The sequence below is a fragment of the Pseudophryne corroboree genome, chromosome 4, assembly GCF_028390025.1.
Source record: "Pseudophryne corroboree isolate aPseCor3 chromosome 4, aPseCor3.hap2, whole genome shotgun sequence".
Lineage (NCBI taxonomy): Eukaryota > Metazoa > Chordata > Amphibia > Anura > Myobatrachidae > Pseudophryne > Pseudophryne corroboree.
Window position 1 is genome coordinate 341,462,460 of NC_086447.1, and position 16,139 is coordinate 341,478,598.

The following is a 16,139-nucleotide window of genomic DNA, read 5'->3' on the forward strand; positions in this document are numbered from 1 at the left end:
CGTCATTTGGTGTCGGGCATTACTGTGGGAGCATAATATGGTGTCAGGGGCTTTACTGTGTGGGGCATAATATGTCCCTTCCTTGTGAGACAACTCGCTTTTTTGGGGTGCGGTTCTTCTGTGCGTCCCTTCAAATAAATTATCCTATCAATGGGGACCACACACATAACCTAAACAGTGTTTTTAAAAAGGTTTACTCACCAATTGATGCCCCACTCCACTGGTAGCTCCACCCATATCACCGCCCACATCTGCCCCATCCCCAGTTCCTGAACCTGTTTTCCTAGAAAAATAGCATTGAGGCCACTTATAAAAGTAAATATCTATTGAACTGTTGATAGGTTTCCACACTTTCCAGCCTCATCCTCGCCTATGTTTTACCAGCCCAATGTCCGCCTGTGTCTCCCCTGCCTCATCCTACCATGTGTAACAGACCTATTCCACCCCCCCTCCCGCTGGTGCCTCTCTGCTCCATCCTCCTGTGTCACTTCATCTACATCTCCCCCAGTGGCAGATTAGGAAAAATTTGACAGGGTGCTCCATATTCAGTGTGTGTGTATGGAGGAGGAAGGGGGGGAGGTTTGAAAGGGTGGAGGGGTTGTGTCCAAGTGTGTGAGGTATGGCCATGCTGTGAATATAGTATCTGTGATGCAGCAGTGCACCACTGGAGGGGGGGCGGGGAGTTCTTGGCAGCCTATTGCATTGCACGTACAGCATATAAGTGTGGCTACCATTTATTGTATGTGTGTGTGACCACAGGGTTCTGTCTTCTCTTTCTGCATGCAGCAGCGGCACATGTGATAGCAGCTGTACTATTTCATGGGGGAGAGGGTGATAGTGGCCCTCTGGATCTCACTGCTGCTGCAGCTGCCCATCTGTCTAGGTGTGGTACCCGTGTTTGTGATGCCCCTCCTGGGCACTAAGGAACCCTATTTGCAGCTCCTGTGGCCATGAAAAAGCTTACTTTCCCCCTTGTGTTGCCTAGCAACGCCCCGACTAAGGGAATTGAGGGGTGGGGCACTGGGACCCAGGAGAGCCGAGCCGTTGACTTCCCAAGAGCGGGAATCTAGGGAGCCGGAGATTGGAGGAGAGCACTGCGCGCCAAAGGAGGAGGAAGGGAGGAAGTGAGCCGTGGTGCGCGAAGCAGAAGAGCCACCATGTGTGTCCAGAGGAAGCCGCCGTGGGGCGCGCTCGAAAAGAGAGGAGAGAGTGAGATGCAGCGGGACGCAGCGAGTCACCACTGCACGCAAAGGGACCTGCTGAGTGTGTGTGCCGCGAGTAGCGGCTAGCCGCAGAGGGCACCACTGGCTACCGCTGTGCCTGGGGAGGGCCAGCCTGGAGTCCATGGGCAGGATAGCGGGAGAGCACCTGAAGCTGCCAGCCGCATGACACAGGGAGGAGGACCCGCGACGGGGATTAGAGCCACCAGAGTCAAAGGTATCGCTGCTTGAGGGTCCAGAGCTTCCTAGCAGACACACAGGGACACCGCTGCGCTGCAGGAAATCACAGAGGGGGGGACGCAGAAGAAGGCTCATAGCAACCTGCACACAAGGATGGGGTTGCAACTACAGCTACCCACAGTCAGCAGGCGTACCAATCACTACTGAAGGTGCAGGTACGCACCCCACTCCAGCCAATTGGTATATGGTGGGGTTAGTCTCTAATGGTGATCTCCCCATATTTGCAGAGTGAGACACCTTGCCCACTGCACCTTAGGCAGAGACTTGTGAACCCTTTACATACCAGCCGTTAGCCCGTGTGACTGCAATCCGTGTATAACCACCGTAGGGTTGTGACTCCATTCTTACCAACGTGACTGGATCACCAGAACTGAACGCCAGTTACGCGTAAACCAGTGCCTTACTTATACCCCGTTAGCTGGTACTACGGGACGGCATATGTTGTGTGACATTTTACCTGGAGTAGCTTTAGTCCATCCGACTTACCTTTCCGTGGATACAATATACTTAGGAACACTAAGGTGTATAGTTCTGCTCACTGACTTACCTTTTCATGGATACAAATACGGTTAGCACCGTTATTCATTGTTGCTGTGTTATATTGCAAATAATCCAACCTGCACACCTTCCTACAAATACTCACCTTACGTCCACTGATGCTTTCCCAGGAGTTCACTATTAAAGTGCAAGTTTTCTTTTAAAAGGAGACATTGACCTCAAGCGCCAACTAAGGCGCAGGAACTAAATGCTATTGTATGAGTTGCAGTGCCACCCTGTGGACTGTTTAGGTAATGTACCAAATTTACTGCCAGGACATTTCTCACCTTAAAGTGTTTAAAGCGGATAATCATATCTTAATGATTAATGTTGCACATGATGTATATGATTGTTTGACTAATCCATTGTTGTGCCTTTCGAATGTGTAAGCTGTGATTGCTGTCATAGACAGTAGAGGAATTGGGGTATTGTAATAATGTCTAACCTATGCAATTGTTCCTAACCAGAATTGAGTTACAGCGGTGACTGATAACTTTCCGTTCAATAAATGGTTGTCTCGATCTCCCTGAGTGGTGGTCTTTGAGTATACTGTATTTGGGTCGGGATTCCGGCGCCGGTATGCTGGTTGCTGGGAGCCCGACCGCCAGCAAAGTGAAGACCACCCTTTGCAGAGTACCTTCTCCATGTCATTTTATTGCACATTTATATTTTTCTGTAGATGTGGATTAGTTTGAGTCGAGTGCACCAGTGTCTTATCCTTCTTTGTGGAGTATATGTTCAACAAGTTGTCTTTACTGGGCAGTATACTATAGCCAAAATATTCTCAAAATAGATTAGTGAGGTGGTAAAAGAGAAGAACAAAAGGACAGAAAATTGCCCTGCCTTTAATTGTAGGGGCCCTCTTTCCTAATGTGCTTTTCCTTCCCTTACTTAACCATCATCTCCTTCCCATTGCCATCAACAGCGCCAAACTTTTGAGCTTGACTACCACGCATAGCCAGGTTAAAGGGGGGATGCAGGGCATTCCCCGGGCCCTAATCTGTCCTGGGGCCCCCTGGCCAGGGCTCACTGAGATCACAAGCACTCCCTCTTCTACAGAAGCAGAACCAGGCAGCCAAAATGCAAGCCAAACAGTTTGCAGCGTAGTCAGAGACACAGTAGTATCAGGTTTTATGAGATACCAATGGAGCTTCCCGGCCAGAGGATAGATAGGAGGGGGGAGAGAGAGCTTTAAGTTACCCAGGAATCCCAGCTTCTTATCCTTCCCACCTGGGTGTCTGAGTCCTGTGTAACCTGTTATCTAATGAGAGCATTCGGGTCTGGAGAGACACACACACACACACACACACACACACACACACACACACACACACACACACACACACACACACACACACACACACACACACACACACACACACACACACACACACACACACACACACAGACCTCCTGAGTCCTGTCCCAGTGTTTAAGTAGTACAGAGGCTGCTGCTATTGCATTTTTGCAAGATTTCATTTTTCTATGTGTATTTTAAGGTTAAGTTGTCTTTGTTCCACTACAAAAAACTTTACAAAATAGTTGTCTCTTACTTAAGTGGGGCTTTAAACAGTACCTAGGCATTATTAAACGATTAGTTGAAATCCAATATACACTATTGTTTTAAAAGTAATATATATGACAATCTAATATACACCCCCCCCTCCCCACACACCACTGTCTTAAGTGCCCCGGGCCCCCCCAAGGCTTAATCCGGACCTGCTGCCATGCTACTCATTTGGGTTCTAAGGCAGTATCCAATTAGCCATGGTAATTTACCACGGGTAATTACAGCTGAGGGTGCTATCCAATTAGCCCTGATGCACTTATCAGGGAGTTGAGGAAGGCAAAACCAAGTCCACTCAAAACTAGCATTTTTTTCTGGCTGTGAAAATACATAGGTCCATGACTTTTCACAGATCTTATGTATTTATGCGAAATAACAGTAAATTTTCTGGACGCAAAAAACAGGGGGCCTAATTGGATAGGCCGAAAAAAAAGGCGATAACAAAAAACGTGAAAAGCCCCTGTTTGTGTCCAAAAATTTTTTGGTACTAATTGGATTCCCCCCTTTGACTGCTGCAGCAGCAAATGTTTATAAACTTTGTCGGGGTTCTGCAATGTTTTGTACTAAAGTCACTTTTTTCTTGTTTTGTCCATACTGTTATTTGACGTAATGATGTTGCTCGAAATTGAGCCAAAAAACAGTACGTCGTGTCCCCCCCCCACACTCAATGCTTTTTCTATAGAAAAAAAAACGACTTTGACAGTCTGTCCACTTATCAAATTTTGCGAACCTTATTACGCATCTATATTACACACCCTATTAAATGACACCTAAACCATCAAAATCAGTGTTGTAATTTCGGAGTAGTTGCTTTCACAAAAAATAGCTTCGCTAATCATCATCATCATCATCATCATCATCATCATCATCATCATCATAATAATAATATAGTAACATAGTAATTGAGCTTGAATAGAGGCAAAATGACCATCGTGTTTAACCTATATTAACTTGTGTTGATTATAATGTACCTGCTGAAGTAATGTTTTATGACTAGTTAACAACTATAAATTATGTTACACCCAGATTAACGTCAATATTTTAAATGTTATAACCTTGGATATCATTTTCAATCAGAAATGTATCCAATCCTTTTTTAAATGCATTTACAGAGTCCGCCATTACTACCTTCCCTGGTAGTGAATTCCAAATCCTTATTGCCTTAACAGTGAAGAACCCTTTCCTCCGTTGCATACGGAATTTTCTCTCCTCCAGCCTCAGCGAGTACCCACGTGTCCTAAACAGTGTTCTTTTAATAAATAATTCCTCTGATAACTCTTTGTAATGACCCTATACATATTTGAAGATATTAATAATGTCTCCTCTTAGACGCCTCTTTTCCAGTGTATGCATATTCAACCTAGTAAGTCTTTCCACGTAATCCAGTCCCTCAAGCCCTTTAAACAATTTAGTAGCTCATCTTTGAACCCTTTCGAGTTCACCGATATCTTTTTTATACAGTGGTGCCCAAAACCGAACACAGTATTCCAGGTGCGGATGTACCAATGATTTATACAGCTGCAGGATTACATACTATTCCCTTGTCTCAATTCCCCGTTTTATGCACGCTAGCCTCTTACTTGCCTTTTTTACTGCGCTTTGACATTGTGTATGGTTAGTAAGCCTATTATCAATGAGTACCCCCAAATCTTTTTCCAATACTGTTACCCCTAGACTTTCCCCATTTAATATGTAGGATGCAAGTTTGTTTTTAGTCCCGAAATGCATAACCTTGCATTTTTCTATATTGAACCTCATTCCCCATTTAGACGCCCAGGTTTCAAGTTTAGATAAGTCATTCTGCAGAGACTCCACGTCTATTTCCGAATTAATTACCCTACACAGTTTAGTATCATCTGCAAAGATTGACACTGTGCTTTCCAGGCCTATTTCTAGGTCATTGATAAATATGTTGAACAGTAGTGGCCCGAGTACGGACCCTTGTGGTATTCCGCTGACTACTGGGGTCCAGCTTGAGCACTTCCCGTTGACCACTACTCGCTGTACCCTGTTATCCAGCCAGTTACTTATCCATGTGCAAACAGTTTTTCCTAGGACAAGCTCCTTTAATTTGATGATCAGTCTCCTGTGAGGCACTGTATCGAAGGCTTTTGCAAAATCTAAGTAGACCACATCCACTGCTTTTCCCTGGTCGAGATTATTGCTCACTTCTCACTTCCGCGTAGAAGCTAATTAAGTTAGTTTGACATGATCTGTCCCTCATAAACCCATGTTGGTTCTTGCTAATAATCATAGCGGTCTGTAGATACTCCTTTATGCTATCCCTTAGAATTCCTTCCAATATTTTCCCCACTATAGACATCAAACTAACCGGTCTGTAGTTACCTGAATGATTTTTGGATTCTTTTTAAATAATGGCACTACCTCAGCTATACGCCAATCCTTCGGTACCATGCCTGATCTAATTGAACTATTAAAAATCAAGTATAGGTGTCTTGCTAGTTCTGACCTAAGCTCCATAACAACCCTCGGGTGAAGTCCATCAGGACCAGGTGATTTGTTAATCTTAATTTTGCTTAGCCTCTCCTGGACTACTTCTTCACTTAAATAAGTATCTAACCACGAATCATTACTGTCACTATCGTTATGCACTCCCCCCACCATCAGTTCTTCTCTGGTGAACACTGATGAAAAACAAATGTCAATATTTCCGCTTTTATTTCGTCATCATTTATCAATACTCCAAATTCATCTTTTATTGGACCTATGTTCTCCTTTTTTAACCTTTTACTGTTTATGTATTTAAAAAACTTTTTAGGATTGGTTTTACTCTCTATAGCGATTTGCTTTTCATTTTAGCCGCTCTTATTGCTTTTTTGCATTTTTTTATTGCATTCCTTGTAATACTTAAATGACTCCTCCTTCCATTAGATTTAAATGCTTTGAAAGCACTTTTTGCTATCCATTTCTGCCTTGACCTTCTTGTTAAGCCACATTGGTTTGAGTTTAGTACTCCTGCATTTACTGACCATGGGAATAAATTTGTGAATACTGCTATCTAGCAACCTTTTTAAAGCATCCTACATTTCCGAAGTGTTCTTGTTATGAAACAAAACTTCCCACTCAATGTCTTTAAGTGCACATCTCAGCATACTGAAATTAGCCTTCCTAAAGTTAAATGTTTTGGTTTAACCCTTATAGCTATGTTTCCTGAAACTGATGTCGAATGTGATCATATAGTGATCACTGTTACCCAAAGTCTCCCCAACTTTAGTGTTCGATCTAATGTCCACGTTATTAGTAATTACTAGATCCAGAGTAGTTTTACCCCTAGTTGGGTCCTCGACTAATTGTGACAAGTAATGATCTTTTAACATATTTAAGAACCTGTTGCCCCTCGCTTTAACACATGAATCGTTACTCCACTTTATATCAGGATAATTAAAATTCCCAATCACTATGATGTCCCCCAATCCCACAGCCCTTTGATTTGCTGCAAGAGTTTTTCTTCCTCATGTATGCTAATATCCAGCTGTTTGTAGCACGTGCCTATGACTAATTTTTTTGCATCAATACCCCCACGTGAGATTTCTACCCATAGTGACTCCACATTATCGCCAGTCCCCTCATAAACAACCTCCTTTAAGTATGGTTTAAGAGATGGATTAACATAAAGACATACACCTCCTCCTCTTTTGCTTGCCCTGTCCCTCCTGAAAAGAGAATACCCCTCCAAGTTTGCAAGCCAGTCGCGAGAGTCATCCCACCATGTTTCCGTAATACCTATAATGTCATACTCAGCCTTTGATGCTAACAATTCCAATTCCCCCATTTTACCTGCTAGACTTCTTGCATGTACAAGCATACATTTTAGTTTAGCGGTTCCCTTGTCCGTTTGTTTTTTTAAAGGTAACCTATCATGGTTTACTAGTGTGTCCCTAGAGTTACTCTTACTTACTGTCCTTCTCACTCCCTCTCCACCCCCACCCCCACCATACTTAATACTGTCCACCTTACTCTTCTCTTTGGGCAACCCAATGTTTCCATCTAAATTCTCCGCCCTGACATAAGTATTTTCCCTTTTTCTCCGAACATCATTTTCTATATGCTGTAATGATGACACAAGATTGTTGTTAGTTAATGTTTTGCCAATACCTTCGCTAATACCCTTTTCAGAACCCATGTAAATACCCTTGCCCTTGCCGTCTGCTCTTTCCCTCCCCCTTCTCCACCCCCATCTAACTCACTACCACCATCCCTACTATTCTCACTGCATGACCCATAGTTTCTAGCTAAACCCTCCCCTTAGGCTCCTAGTTTAAAACCTCCTCCAACCTACTAACCATCCTTCCCCCCAGCACCGCAGCCCCCTCCTCATTCAGGTGCAATCCATCGAGACAAAAAGTTGGCGCCTGACTGAAAAGTCCGCCCAGTGTTCCAAGAATACAAACCCATCTTTCCTACACCATTCTCTAAGCCACACATTTACCTCCCTGATCTCCCTCCACCTCCCTGGGGTAGCGCGTGGCACTTGTAATATTTCAGAGAATATTACCTTAGATGTCCTTTTTTTAGTTTCTGGCCCAAGTCCCTATAATCTTTCCTAAGGACATCCCACCTACCACTAACTTTGTTGTTGGTGCCAATGTGCACCAAGACCGCCGGGTTGTTCCCAGCCCCTCCCAACAATCTATCTACCTGGTCCACGATGTGCCGTACCCGAGCACCCGGGAGACAACAGACCATATGGCGATCCCGATCCCGGTAGCAGATTGCTTTATCTGCCTTATTGTTGATAGTGTCTCCTACCACCACCATCTGCCTGGGTGCCTCTCTAGCTTTCATCCCATCTGAGCCAGAGGGACCACTCCTCCGGTTGCTAGAGGGAACAGTCTCCTTCGGCTCCGTCATTTCGTCACTATCATCCACCGAATATTTGTCCAATCGGGCAAATTTGTTCTGGTTTGATAGTTCAGAAATGTCGTGCCTCCCCCTCTTTTTCATCCTTCTAACAGTGACCCAACTGGCTACCTGATTATCCTCGTCTACCGGTGATGATGATGATAATAATAATAATAATAATAATAATAATAATAATAATAAAATTTTGTGCCTGAATAGACTCGAAGTATGACTTTATGAGCCTTAAAGATAAGATAATTTGATGCTTCCGAAAGCTAACAGAGAGCTTTCCAGAAAGAATTGTAAACCCATTGGCTAAAAACTGTCATTGGCAATGATACTGAAATGTTTACAGCTTGGTTTAGAGCAGTGGTTCAAGAATTTAACCCTGAAGAACTCCCAACAGGTCATGGTTAGAGGATTGTTGTCTGTGGAAGCAGGTGAGATAATTACCGACCAAGCAAAATAGATTAATTTACTTGTGCATGATTAAAGAAATTCTCTAAAACCCAACCCGTAGGGGGTACTTGCGGACTGGAGTTGAGAACCAGTGGTTTTAGATAGAGATGAGCGGGTTCGGTTCCTCGGAATCCGAACCCCCCCGAACTTCAGCCTTTTTACACGGGTCCGAGGCAGACTCGGATCTTCCCGCCTTGCTCGGCTAACCCGAGCGCGCCCGAACGTCATCATCCCGCTGTCGGATTCTCGCGAGGCTCGTATTCTATCGCGAGACTCGGATTCTATATAAGGAGCCGCGCGTCGCCGCCATTTTCACACGTGCATTGAGATTGATAGGGAGAGGACGTGGCTGGCGTCCTCTCCGTTTAGATAGAGAGTGAGACACTTGATTTACTAGTAATTTAATTTTAGTAATTTTGGGGAGCATTAGGAGTACTCAGAGAGTGCAGAGTTTTGCTGATAGTTATACTAGTGACCACCAGTTTTATTTATTATTTAAAATCCGTTCTCTGCCTGAAAAAAAACGATACACAGTCACATACCATATCTGTGCTCAGCCTCAGTGTGCTGCATGATAATATCATCTATGTATATCTGACTGTGCTGAGTGCTCACTGCTCAAACAGCTTAATTGTGGGGGAGACTGGGGAGCAGTTATAGCAGGAGTACATAACAGTGCACACTTTTGCTGCCAGTGTGACTGACCAGTGACCACCAGTATATTGTCTGCCTGAAAAAGTTAAACACTCGTGTGGTGGTTTTTTTTTTTATTCTATAAACGCATTCTGCTGACAGACAGTGTCCAGCAGGTCCGTCATTCATTATATTATAATATATACCTGCAGTAGTGATATATATATATTTTTTATATCATTATCATCCAGTCTATACTAGCAGACGCAGTACGGTAGTCCACGGCTGTAGCTACCTCTGTGTCGGCAGTGCTCGTCCATAATTGTATACCTACCTGTGGTGGTTTTTTTTTCTTCTATCTTCTTCATACTAGTAGTTTAGGAGTCTGCTGCTGACAGTGTCCAGCAGGTCCGTCATTATATAATATATACCTGTCCTGCAGTAGTGATATATATATATTTTTTATATCATTATCATCCAGTCTATACTAGCAGACGCAGTACGGTAGTCCACGGCTGTAGCTACCTCTGTGTCGGCAGTGCTCGTCCATAATTGTATACCTACCTGTGGTGGGTTTTTTTTTTCTATCTTCTTCATACTAGTAGTTTAGGAGTCTGCTGCTGACAGTGTCCAGCAGGTCCGTCATTATATAATATATACCTGTCCTGCAGTAGTGATATATATATATTTTTATATCATTATCATCCAGTCTATACTAGCAGACGCAGTACGGTAGTCCACGGCTGTAGCTACCTCTGTGTCGGCAGTGCTCGTCCATAATTGTATACCTACCTGTGGTGGTTTTTTTTTTTCTATCTTCTTCATACTAGTAGTTTAGGAGTCTGCTGCTGACAGTGTCCAGCAGGTCCGTCATTATATAATATATACCTGTCCTGCAGTAGTGATATATATATATATTTTTTATATCATTATCATCCAGTCTATACTAGCAGACGCAGTACGGTAGTCCACGGCTGTAGCTACCTCTGTGTCGGCAGTGCTCGTCCATAATTGTATACCTACCTGTGGTGGGTTTTTTTTTCTATCTTCTTCATACTAGTAGTTTAGGAGTCTGCTGCTGACAGTGTCCAGCAGGTCCGTCATTATATAATATATACCTGTCCTGCAGTAGTGATATATATATATTTTTTATATCATTATCATCCAGTCCATACTAGCAGACGCAGTACGGTAGTCCACGGCTGTAGCTACCTCTGTGTCGGCAGTGCTCGTCCATAATTGTATACCTACCTGTGGTGGGTTGTTTTTTTTCTATCTTCTTCATACTAGTAGTTTAGGAGTCTGCTGCTGACAGTGTCCAGCAGGTCCATCATTATATAATATATACCTGTCCTGCAGTAGTGATATATATATATTTTTTATATCATTATCATCCAGTCTATACTAGCAGACGCAGTACGGTAGTCCACGGCTGTAGCTACCTCTGTGTCGGCAGTGGTCGTCCATTATTGTATACCTACCTGTGGTGGGTTTTTTTTTCTATCTTCTTCATACTAGTAGTTTAGGAGTCTGCTGCTGACAGTGTCCAGCAGGTCCGTCATTATATAATATATACCTGTCCTGCAGTAGTGATATATATATATTTTTTATATCATTATCATCCAGTCTATACTAGCAGACGCAGTACGGTAGTCCACGGCTGTAGCTACCTCTGTGTCGGCAGTCACTCGTCATCCATAAGTATACTAGTATCCATCCATCTCCATTGTTTACCTGAGGTGCCTTTTAGTTGTGCCTATTAAAATATGGAGAACAAAAATGTTGAGGTTCCAAAAATAGGGAAAGATCAAGATCGACTTCCACCTCGTGCTGAAGCTGCTGCCACTAGTCATGGCCGAGACGATGAAATGCCATCAACGTCGTCTGCCAAGGCCGATGCCCAATGTCATAGTACAGAGCATGTAAAATCCAAAACACCAAATATCAGTAAAAAAAGGACTCAAAAATCTAAAATAAAATCGTCGGAGGAGAAGCGTAAACTTGCCAATATGCCATTTACCACACGGAGTGGCAAGAAATGGCTGAGGCCCTGGCCTATGTTCATGGCTAGTGGTTCAGCTTCACATGAGGATGGAAGCACTCAGCCTCTCGCTAGAAAAATGAAAAGACTTAAGCTGGCAAAAGCACAGCAAAGAACTGTGCGTTCTTCGAAATCACAAATCCACAAGGAGAGTCCAATTGTGTCGGTTGCGATGCCTGACCTTCCCAACACTGGACGTGAAGAGCATGCGCCTTCCACCATTTGCACGCCCCCTGCAAGTGCTGGAAGGAGCACCCGCAGTCCAGTTCCTGATAGTCAGATTGAAGATGTCAGTGTTGAAGTACACCAGGATGAGGAGGATATTGGTGTTGCTGGCGCTGGGGAGGAAATTGACCAGGAGGATTCTGATGGTGAGGTGGTTTGTTTAAGTCAGGCACCCGGGGAGACACCTGTTGTCCGTGGGAGGAATATGGCCATTGACATGCCTGGTGAAAATACCAAAAAAATCAGCTCTTCGGTGTGGAAGTATTTCAACAGAAATGCGGACAACATTTGTCAAGCCGTGTGTTGCCTTTGTCAAGCTGTAATAAGTAGGGGTAAGGACGTTAACCACCTCGGAACATCCTCCCTTATACGTCACCTGCAGCGCATGCATCATAAGTCAGTGACAAGTTCAAAAACTTTGGGCGACAGCGGAAGCAGTCCACAGACCAGTAAATCCCTTCCTCTTGTAACCAAGCTCACGCAAACCACCCTACCAACTCCCTCAGTGTCAATTTCCTCCTTCCCCAGGAATGCCAATAGTCCTGCAGGCCATGTCACTGGCAATTCTGACGAGTCCTCTCCTGCCTGGGATTCCTCCGATGCATCCTTGCGTGTAACGCCTACTGCTGCTGCTGTTGTTGCTGCTGGGAGTCGATGGTCATCCCAGAGGGGAAGTCGTAAGACCACTTTTACTACTTCCACCAAGCAATTGACTGTCCAACAGTCCTTTGCGAGGAAGATGAAATATCACAGCAGTCATCCTGCTGCAAAGCGGATAACTGAGGCCTTGGCATCCTGGGTGGTGAGAAACGTGGTTCCGGTATCCATCATTACTGCAGAGCCAACTATAGACTTGTTTGAGGTACTGTGTCACCGGTACCAAATACCATCTAGGTTCCATTTCTCTATGCAGGCGATACCGAAAATGTACACAGACCTCAGAAAAAGACTCACCAGTGTCCTAAAAAATGCAGTTGTACCCAATGTCCACTTAACCACGGACATGTGGACAAGTGGAGCAGGGCAGACTCAGGACTATATGACTGTGACAGCCCACTGGGTAGATGTATGGACTCCCGCCGCAAGAACAGCAGCGGCGGCACCAGTAGCAGCATCTCGCAAACGCCAACTCTTTCCTAGGCAGGCTACGCTTTGTATCACCGCTTTCCAGAATACGCACACAGCTGAAAACCTCTTACGGCAACTGAGGAAGATCATCGCAGAATGGCTTACCCCAATTGGACTCTCTTGTGGATTTGTGGCATCGGACAACGCCAGCAATATTGTGTGTGCATTAAATATGGGCAAATTCCAGCACGTCCCATGTTTTGCACATACCTTGAATTTGGTGGTGCAGAATTATTTAAAAAACGAGAGGGGCGTGCAAGAGATGCTGTCGGTGGCCAGAAGAATTGCGGGACACTTTCGGCGTACAGGCACCACGTACAGAAGACTGGAGCAACACCAAAAACGCCTGAACCTGCCCTGCCATCATCTGAAGCAAGAAGTGGTAACGAGGTGGAATTCAACCCTCTATATGCTTCAGAGGTTGGAGGAGCAGCAAAAGGCCATTCAAGCCTATACAACTGAGCACGATATAGGAGGTGGAATGCACCTGTCTCAAGCGCAGTGGAGAATGATTTCAACGTTGTGCAAGGTTCTGCAACCTTTTGAACTTGCCACACGTGAAGTCAGTTCAGACACTGCCAGCCTGAGTCAGGTCATTCCCCTCATCAGGCTTTTGCAGAAGAAGCTGGAGACATTGAAGGAGGAGCTAACACAGAGCGATTCCGCTAGGCATGTGGGACTTGTGGATGGAGCCCTTAATTCGCTTAACAAGGATTCACGGGTGGTCAATCTGTTGAAATCAGAGCACTACATTTTGGCCACCGTGCTCGATCCTAGATTTAAAACCTACCTTGGATCTCTCTTTCCGGCAGACACAAGTCTGCAGGGGTTCAAAGAACTGCTGGTGAGAAAATTGTCAAGTCAAGCGGAACGCGACCTGTCAACATCTCCTCCTTCACATTCTCCCGCAACTGGGGGTGCGAGGAAAAGGCTCAGAATTCCGAGCCCACCCGCTGGCGGTGATGCAGGGCAGTCTGGAGCGACTGCTGATGCTGACATCTGGTCCGGACTGAAGGACCTGCCAACGATTACGGACATGTCGTCTACTGTCACTGCATATGATTCTCTCCCCTTTGAAAGAATGGTGGAGGATTATATGAGTGACCGCATCCAAGTAGGCACGTCAGACAGTCCGTACGTATACTGGCAGGAAAAAGAGGCAATTTGGAGGCCCTTGCACAAACTGGCTTTATTCTACCTAAGTTGCCTTCCCACAAGTGTGTACTCCGAAAGAGTGTTTAGTGCCGCCGCTCACCTTGTCAGCAATCGGCGTACGAGGTTACTTCCAGAAAATGTGGAGAAGATGATTTCATTAAAATGAATTATAATCAATTCCTCCATGGAGACATTCACCAGCAGCAATTGCCTCCACAAAGTACACAGGGAGCTGTGATGGTGGATTCCAGTGGGGACGAATTGATAATCTGTGAGGAGGGGGATGTACACGGTGATGAATCGGAGGATGATGATGAGGTGGACATCTTGCCTCTGTAGAGCCAGTTTGTGCAAGGAGAGATTAATTGCTTCTTTTTTGGTGGGGGTCCAAACCAACCCGTCATTTCAGTCACAGTCGTGTGGCAGACCCTGTCACTGAAATGATGGGTTGGTTAAAGTGTGCATGTTCTGTTTATACAACATAAGGGTGGGTGGGAGGGCCCAAGGACAATTCCATCTTGCACCTCTTTTTTCTTTCATTTTTCTTTGCGTCATGTGCTGTTTGGGGAGTGTTTTTTGGAAGGGCCAGCCTGCGTGACACTGCAGTGCCACTCCTAGATGGGCCAGGTGTTTGTGTCGGCCACTAGGGTCGCTTAGCTTACTCACACAGCTACCTCATTGCGCCTCTTTTTTTCTTTGCGTCATGTGTTGTTTGGGGAGTATTTTTTGGAAGGGCCATCCTGCCTGACACTGCAGTGCCACTCCTAGATGGGCCAGGTGTTTGTGTCGGCCACTTGGGTCGCTGAGCTTAGTCACACAGCTACCTCATTGCGCCTCTTTTTTTCTTTGCGTCATGTGTTGTTTGGGGAGTGTTTTTTTGAAGGGCCATCCTGCGTGACACTGCAGTGCCACTCCTAGATGGGCCAGTTGTTTGTGTCGGCCACTAGGGTCGCTTAGCTTACTCACACAGCTACCTCATTGCGCCTCTTTTTTTCTTTGCGTCATGTGCTGTTTGGGGAGTGTTTTTTTGAAGGGCCATCCTGCGTGACACTGCAGTGCCACTCCTAGATGGGCCAGGTGTTTGTGTCGGCCACTAGGGTCGCTGAGCTTACTCACACAGCTACCTCATTGCTCCTCTTTTTTTCTTTGCGTCATGTGCTGTTTGGGGAGTGTTTTTTGGAAGGGCCATCCTGCCTGACACTGCAGTGCCACTCCTAGATGGGCCAGGTGTTTGTGTCGGCCACTTGGGTCGCTGAGCTTAGTCATCCAGCGACCTCGGTGCAAATTTTAGGACTAAAAATAATATTGTGAGGTGTGAGGTGTTCAGAATAGACTGAAAATGAGTGGAAATTATGGTTATTGAGGTTAATAATACTTTGGGATCAAAATGACCCCCAAATTCTATGATTTAAGCTGTTTTTTAGGGTTTTTTGAAAAAAACACCCGAATCCAAAACACACCCGAATCCGACAAAAAAAATTCGGTGAGGTTTTGCCAAAACGCGTTCGAACCCAAAACACGGCCGCGGAACCGAACCCAAAACCAAAACACAAAACCCGAAAAATTTCCGGTGCACATCTCTAGTTTTAGAGCAGACGGGGCTAAAACAGCGTTTTCCGAATTCTACTTCCCCTCATTTTCTGACAAATTGAATGAGGGGCGAGTGCCAGCCCTTAGAAAATAAGTAGATGTCAGAGAGTGTGGGAACTATTTTGTTTCTGCTTTTGGCTTTTGAATCTTCAGATCCAGCACAGCCAATGAGAGATTACTGGGCTGGCATTATCACTGGCAGAAATTATAGCTGCAGATATGGTAAGAATATATTTTGTTACAACAGCAATAATATGTCTGCAGGGAATATCACTTCTCAACCGCAATTGTTGTATATGTACCAAACGGCTGATCTCGGCGGGAAGACAGCTGATCTCGGCCATTTTTTAAAGGCGTATGCAGGGGGTAAAGCCTAATTTCTCATCCTGCAATGCAATCACATTGCAGATTGTAGATTAGCATGCTGGGTGGCCTTGCTCTGTGCTGGGCGGCCTCCATCATGCGATCGTCAGCAGTAGCA

General features: G+C 45.0%; 1 long non-coding RNA gene across 1 annotated transcript in view; it reads left to right on the forward strand.

Moving 5' to 3' along the window:
* LOC134911403 (uncharacterized) overlaps positions 1-16,139 on the forward strand; it is a 49,688-nt gene that overhangs the window by 19,047 nt on the left and 14,502 nt on the right. The gene's annotated exons all lie outside the window — the stretch shown is intronic.